At 36.9% G+C, this 8,436-nt stretch overlaps 1 long non-coding RNA gene across 1 annotated transcript; it reads right to left on the bottom strand.

Moving 5' to 3' along the window:
* Positions 1-864: 864 nt before the first annotated feature.
* LOC130220286 (uncharacterized) lies at positions 865-8,436 on the bottom strand. Its single transcript, XR_008836163.1, has 3 exons — positions 8,395-8,436; positions 1,389-1,453; positions 865-1,289 (listed from the first exon to the last, which is right to left on the bottom strand). It is a non-coding gene; the product is annotated as an uncharacterized LOC130220286 (long non-coding RNA).

Below are 8,436 nucleotides of genomic sequence, written 5' to 3' on the forward strand. Positions count from 1 at the left end.
GTGGCTTCAGTCTGGCCACTCTACCATACAGGCCTGATTGGTGGATTGCTGCACAGATGGTTGTCCTTCTGTAAGGTTCTCCTCTCTCCACAGAAGAACGCTAGAGCTCAGACAGAGGAAGCATCGGGTTATTGATCACCTCCCTGACTAAGGTCCTGATCCCTAATCACTTAGCTTAGATGGCTGGCCAGCTCTAGGAAGAGTCCTGGTGGTTTCAAACATCTTTCACTTATAGATGATGGAGGCCACTGTGCTCACTGGAACTTTTAGAGCAGCAGAAATTTTTCTGTACCCTTCACCAGCCTTGTGCCTCAAGACAATCCTGTCTTGGTGATCTACAGACAATTCCTTTGTCTTCATGCTTGGTTTGTGCTTCAACTATCAACCCTGAGACCTTATATAGGCAGGTGTATGCCTTTTCAAATCATGTCCAATCAGCTGAATTTACCACAGGTGAACTCCAATTAAGCTGCTGAAACATCTCAAGAATGATCAGTGGAAACAGAATGTGCCTGAGCTCAATTTAGAGCTTCACGGCAAAGGCTGTGAATACTTATGTACATGTGATTTTTCAGGGTTTTTATTTGAATAAATTTGCAACAATTTCAAAAACTCTTTCTTCACATTGTCATTATGGGGTATTGTGTGTTAAATTTGAAAGAAATAAATGAATTTAATCCATTTTTGAATAAGGCTGTAATATAAAAAAATGTGGAAAAAGTAAAGCGCTATGAATACTTTCCAGATGCACTGTATGTGAAGTATATTTACAGTTACAATTAAAAATATCAGATTTATACCATATGTGATGGCATAAAAATAACGAAGCAAAGACAAACAGAATAAACAAACAAAAAAATCCAGTCAATTATTATTGTTTAATAAAAACTATTCCCTATAAATGTACATCTAAATTAAAATGAAGGCATTCATATTGAGGGATATATTACATGTGTGTAGTAGCTTGAAGTTTGGCCAAGCCACTTAATAACAGGTGTTTATAATATGCGCAAAAAATGGTGGCTCAGATGCATAAAATTACACGAAAGCTAAAAGAGAAAAGCAGCAATCGGAAAATCATTATCCAGATTTTCTGTTACTCAATAATCGTGGAGATGTTCTGGCACAGGTGTGATTCGAATCCTCTTGTAGCTGTAGTATCCCCAAAATGGCTTTCCTTAAACTAACATTTTTTTGGCGCTGTTGACCTGTGAAAGATTCACTTCGACGTCAGCCCCAGTTGTAAAAGTAGATCTTCTGCCAAATGGGCAAGTACTCCATCAGAGGACCTAAGAGGACAGGCAAAAAAACCCAGTCAGCACATATCTCGGAGCTTTTAGTGTAACAGCATTGAACATCCGTTTGGGTGAGATGGATACGCCACTTACGCGCCACCAAACCAACTCCGGGAACGTAATCTGCCAAAAAGCGGAGGAGGAAGAGGATCTTCGTCCTGTAAGGGTTGAAAAAGACATTAGATCTGAAAACACAAAGCAGGCCCATAGCCAGCCTAGTGGGGAAGGGGGGGGGGGGGGGGGGGGGGTTCTAAAAGTGCACCTTTTTTTTGCATTTTCTCCCCACGTTTTGTATTTAATTAAGAAGTGTAAATACAGCATTTTGGTGACATTTCAGGAAATATTTTGATCTGGATAAGCTTGTCTTCTAGAATCACGTGAATGCTTTTTGCAGTAACAATAATAATGACTGTTTTGTCAAGTTGCTTACTAAGATCATGTGCAAATTTTGTCAGTCCAAACACACTACATTTTTCCATTTTAATGGGGACTTCCCCTAGAGGTAGACATATGGCGAAATTGTGATAATACGTACAATATTGACCAATATTGAGTGCTTTATACATGTACTCAGATTGTATTAGTGGTTGTTCATCACAGCACCACATGCCAACCAGTGGTGTAGTCCTAAAAAAAAAGGTGGTGTACTATTATATTGCAAAGAAACAACGAAAGTCAATGTTTCTTGATTCATTAGCTATATATATATATATATATATATATATATATATATATATATATATATATATATATATATATATATATATATTGTTCCCTGTAGCGGTAGGCATGATTAGGACAAATGTGAAATACTGTTGTACAGGGGCGATTTTAGGATTTTCATTTTAGGGCGGATCAGGGACAGATCATTTTGGGGAAAACAAAGAAAAATTTATATACATTTACACACATATATATATATATTTTAAGTAAGAATTTGAAATAATACACTAAAATAAGGGAAGTTTAATCAGAAAAATAAGTGAGTATACTGAGGGTATACGCAATTATTAATCCTCAGAAGTGGTAATACCCAAACAGCTTGTGGAAAAAAGTAAGCATACTGAGTATACGTGCGTATAGTAAGGACTACACCACTGATGCCAACATTTTCATCTAATGGCATGCGAAATTCTTACTAAGGTTTTTTGTTTAACACATGTTTTTTGCTTAAAGTAAATATGTATTTATTTATTTTGCACTTTACATGTGTTTGGCTGTAAAAGTGCACCTACAAGTGTTTCTCTAAACAGGCGCAGGCCACCTTCTGAAGTTGTCCGGATTAATATTCAATCAGAATAAAACGAATGAAGTGACTAGGTGTAAACAGCCTCAAAAACACAAACATGACGGGATCAGCGCCTTTTGCTGTGACAGCTGAGGACTCCGATTGGTATTAAAGCCTTCCTAGGACACTTATTTTCAAAAAATTTAAGGGAATGGGAGGTCATGGGACTAATCAATAAGGCCCATTATACAGGACATCCTGGCTAATTCGGCCAGTTAGTCTAGAACCTCATGGTAGCGACAGATTTTCATCTTTTAGTAAGTAATGCTAGCCTTACCCTGTCTTTTTGAACATATGTTTAATATCTTGTAACAATGACGCTGCTACCTGCTTTCTCTTCCGTCTCTCTTCCTCATTTCGACCCATAGCGTTACTCAGAATGAATGAGGATGACGCATTAAAGATTCAAAGATTACCGCTTGGTGGGTCATGTCACTTTATTGTGGCTTTCAGGGTCCACTTTATTATAATATATATATTTTTAAAATTACATAAAATAATTAAAAGGACAAATTCTGGACCTTTTGGTCATCGGGGTGGGTCGCTTAAACCATCCGAACACCCTCTGGCTACGGGCATGCAAAGCCACCATTATTATGCAGTATAGGGCTGCACAATATTGGAAAAAATGTCATTAGAACATATAGATTTTCTGCGATTACTGTTTATTGGCCCTCCTGTGATTATTTTTCCTTTTTTTAATATTTCCCAAATGATGTTTAACAGAGCAAGTGATTTTTCATAGTGTTTCCTATAATATTTTTTCTTCTGGGGAAAGTCTTATTTGTTTTATTTCAGCTAGAATAAAAGCAGTTTTAAATTTTTTATGAACCATTTTAAGGTCAATATTATTAGCTCTCTTAAGCTATATTTTTTTCGATAGTCTACAGAACCATCATTATACAATAACTTGCCTAATTTCCCTAACCTGCCTAATGAACTTAGTTAAGCCTTTAAATGTCACTTTAAGCTGAACACTAGCGTCTTGGAAAAAAGCTAGTCAAATATGATATGCCATGGCAAAGATAAAAGAAATCAGTTGTTAGAAAGGAGTTATTAAAACTATTATGTTTAGAAATGTGTTGAAGAAATATTTCCTTTAAACAGAAATTGGGCATTTTACAGTGGGCTAATAATTAAGGAGGGCTCATAATTCTGAATTCAACTGTATATTGTGATATGAATATAATTTCACAAGATGACACTGTTTGGAAAGAATTCATAATTTTAGATTGATTGGGATGATTTTTTTAGGCGAGTGCATCTGCATAAAAACTCTCTCTAAAATAACGCACAGATGAAAACAATAGAACAAAGATTAAAAATAAACAAACTAGGTCTAACAGTATTGAGGTACAGAAATTCAATACTCAAATAAAATATAAAAATAACCACTTCATTGTATAAATAAACAATTATTCATTCATTCATTCATTCATTTATTTTTCTTTGGCATTTTTCTGCGTCCAGTGATCGGTGTGACCCACAGCGCATTGCCCAACATTTATTCTTCTGCACGCTGTTTGTGTTGCTCTGCAATAACACTTCCGAAACGCTAGCTGGCAGTAAGATTTTTATGTTCCTCAAGTTTCTTTGCAGGTGTTTTTTCTGAACGCTACCTTAAACGTACAAGTAGCTAAAACTCGCTCATTCTGAGGTGGGAACCAGCGGACGTGCAACAACTTTAATCATTGAGCTCCTTCATGGGACTCAATACTTGTAAACACTCGCTCCCGCCAACACGCGCTCCCGCCCACAAGCCAACCAAGCCGACCAATCACACAGCTTGCGCTACATGTTGTTGCGATGTAGTTACATTTTGACAGGTGTGTCAGCGCTGGCATCTGCCACGGTGAGGGCTATGCGACCGCGTAAAAGCTGCGCCGGAGCATACGCGTGCACTTGACACAGAAGTATAAATCAGCCTTTAGTCCCTTATTTACCAGGAGTCGCCACAGTGAAATGAACCGCCAACTATTCCAGTATATGTTTTATGCAGTGGATGCCCTTCCAGCTCCAACCCAGTACTGGGAAACACCCGTACACTCTCGCATTTACACACACACATTCACTACGGCCAATTTAGTTAATCCAATGCACCTATAGCGCATGTTTTTGGACTGTGAGCACCCGGAGGAAACCCACATGAACACGTGGAGAACATGCAAACTCCACACAGAAATGCCAACTGGCCCAGCCGGGACTCGAACCAGCGCCCTTCTTGCTGTGAGGCAACAGTGCTAACCACTAAGCCAACATGTAGCCCCCTGACTGTTAGTGTTACTTTTAAATAACCTAGTTAGAAAAACTATTTACACAGCTGAATCTATGAACTACTGTTTTCTATTTCTATAGTGCAATGTTCTCTGTTTTTTCCTCTTCTTTTTTTTTAATTCATCCATTAATGTTGTGTTCTGGTCATCTTGACCCAAAGAGGTTTCCTTCAAAAGTGCTAGTTAAAAGGCTCACACCGTGCTTTTTGCACTTTAGTGTTTAATACTGCTATTTGAACATGAAAAAAAATGTTACAAAGCACGAAATCACTTCAAAGGGAGCTTTACTGAACATCAGTACGCTCTGTTTGAACTTTCTCAAACACCTCCTTTGTCCCAAATTTTCTTTTGAACACATAAATGTAATAATATTAAAAAAAGAAATAAATTTGGGGCCATTTATACAGACATGAATGCAATTTCTATTTACATTCACAGAAATAACTGATAGAAAATACAGAAAATGTGGTAACACTTTAGTTTAGGTCAGAATTGACGATATTACTAACCATTAACTAACACTTCTAGCTTAATAAACTGCTAATTAGCCGCTTATTAATAGTTATTAAGGTAGAAGTTGGGTTTAGGTTTTGGGTAGGATTAGAAATGGAGAATAAATCATACTGTATAACTACTAACAAACAGTTAATATCTAAATATTATGCAGGTAATAAGCCAGTAGTTAATTCACACTCAGAAATAAAGGTACAAATCCTGTCACTGGGGAGGTACTTTTTCCAAATACTACACCTTTGCAATATTTTTTTCGATAGTCTACAGAACAAACCATCATTATACAATAACTTGCCTAATTACCCTAACCTGCCTAATGAACTTAGTTAAGCCTTTAAATGTCACTTTAAGCTGAACACTAGTGTCTTGGAAAAAATCTAGTCAAATATGATATACCATGGCAAAGATAAAACAAATCAGTTGTTGGAAATGTTGGAAATTAAAACTATTATGTTTAGAAATGTGTTGAAGAAATATTTCCTTTAAACAGAAATTGGGCATTATACAGTGGGCTAATAATTCAGGAGGGCTCATAATTCTGAATTCAACTGTATATTGTGATATGAATATAATTTCACAAGATGACACTGTTTGAAAATAATTCATAATTTTAGATTGATTGGGATGATTTTTTTAGGCGAGTGCATCTGCATAAAAACGTACAAAATTATGAAAAATCTCTCTAAAATAACACACAGATGAAAACAATAGAACAGAGATTAAAAATAAACAAACTAGGTCTAACAGTTTTGAGGTACAGAAATTCAATACTCAAATATACAATAACCACTTCATTGTATAAATAAACAATTATTCATTCATTCATTCATTCATTCATTTTTCTGCGTCCAGTGATCGGTGTGACCCACAGCGCATTGCCCTACATTTATTCTTCTGCACGCTATTTGTGTTGCTCTGCAATAACACTTCCGAAACACTAGCTGGCAGTAAGATTTTTATGTTCCTCGAGTTTCTTTGCAGGTGTTTTTTCTGAACGCAACCTTAAACGGACAAGTAGCTAAAACTCGCTCATTCGGAGGTGGGAACCAGCGGACGTGCAACAACTTTCATCATTAAGCTCCTTCACTGGACTCAACACTAAACACTCTCTCCCACCCACACTCGTCAGCGCTACCAAGCCGACCAATCACAGAGCTTGCGATGTAGTTACAGTTTGACAGGTGTGCGTCAGCGTTGGCATCTGCCAAGGTACGGGCTATGCGACCGCGTAAAGGCTGCGCCAGAGCATACGCGTGCACTTGACACAGAAGTATAAATCAGCCTTTAGTCCCTTATTTACCAGGAGTCTCCACAGTGGAATGAACCGCCAACTACTAATATGTACCCTTGAGGTATTAATATGGACCTTTTAGCTACAAATTTGTACCTTTTGATAAGGTACCACCCCAGTGACAGCTCGCGTACCTTTATTTCTGAGAATGTAATGTACAGGTGGACATTAGTAGCTTTAGTAGTATACTTTTGTATTACTGTAAGGTATCCATGAGATACACATTTGTACTTTTTATTTATTAATATATACCTTTAAAGACCTGTTAGGAACAAAAATTTACTTTCTGAAAAGGTACCGTCTCAGTGACAGATTTTCTACCTTTATATCAGAGTGTAGCATGAATTGTGACCTAATTAAAGTGTTATCGAATATGTGAATCTGTTTCTTGTGAGCTTTTGACATAACCTTGTCTGTATTAACAGTTGTCGCAAAAGAAGAAGCAAAAAAAACACTGAAACTTGTAAAAAGGCCATAACTGCATCCCCTTGAGCTTAAAGTTCACACAAAAATGTAAATTCTGTCATTAATTACTCACCTTCATGTCGCTCAAAAACCCCAGAGACCTTTGTTAATATTCAGAACACAAATTAAGATTTTTTTTTTATGAAATCCAAGAACTCTCTCATCCTCCATAGACAGCAACAATCCTGAGTATGTCCAGAAAAGGGATCAAAAACATTCCATGTGACTTCAGTGGTTCAACTATAATCATACGAAGCTCCAAGAACACTTTTGTGCATCAAAACAACCTGTAAATACGATTTTGTATTGACCTATATCTTCTATTCCATTTCAGGTCAGAGAGAGTATTTACTATCAATACAATGTATTGTTATTAGGGTAAACAACACAAGGTCATCACACTCCACTGTAAACACGCTCCATAATCCGACACAGAAGACATTGGCAAATAAAGTCATTTTTACAGGGTTTGTTTGGTACTTAAGTGTTCTTGGAGCTTTACATGATTACTTGAACCATGGAAGTCCAGTGGTGTAATGGATGGTGTGATTCCTGTACAATCAAATCACACATTTAAAATAAATGGCATCCTAGTGAACAACCTCAAGACATGGGTGCTTTATAAATGCAGCAATCTGTTTGGAAGCAATAAAAGCGTCCAAGAAGATGTCCAAAAATGTTACACACAATAACCTAGAGACTGTTTAGACTGCATGTCACTGATGAGAAGATGACGGATTTTTATTGTATGATGACTGAAATCGCCAAATGGCCTTAAACAATAACTAAATGCAGTACAGAATGTTACGTTTTCACACACACACAGAAATTGAATGTAATCGCTTCAACCCATCACAGCATAATACTCACTACTCTTGAGGACTTTTAAAAAGGCTACTTTTTACTCATGCTTTGAGTAATATTCACAACAGATACTTATACTCTACTTGCACTACATTATTGGGCAAGTTATTTATTTCAGTATGATTTTCAGTACTCTTTCCAACCCTGCTGAAGTCACAGGAACTGTTTTAATAATGTTTTTGGCTTTGAACATCTTATGGCCATTGCAGTCTATGGACTCAGAGAGCTCCAGGATTTCATCTAAAATATCTTCAATTCTGTTCCAAAGATGAGTGAAGTTCTCAGGAGAATGGATTGAAGTGAAGGGGAGTAATTAATAACCAATTTTATTTTTTGGGTGAACTAACCCTTTAAGAACAGTAGACAAGACAGAACAAGTGTGCATGTAATAAAGTAGACACTGACTCAGAGTATCGGTCATAGAAGGGGGAGCGGAGCAGGTAGTAG

Source organism: Danio aesculapii, unplaced genomic scaffold (assembly GCF_903798145.1).
Source record: "Danio aesculapii unplaced genomic scaffold, fDanAes4.1, whole genome shotgun sequence".
NCBI lineage: Eukaryota > Metazoa > Chordata > Actinopteri > Cypriniformes > Danionidae > Danio > Danio aesculapii.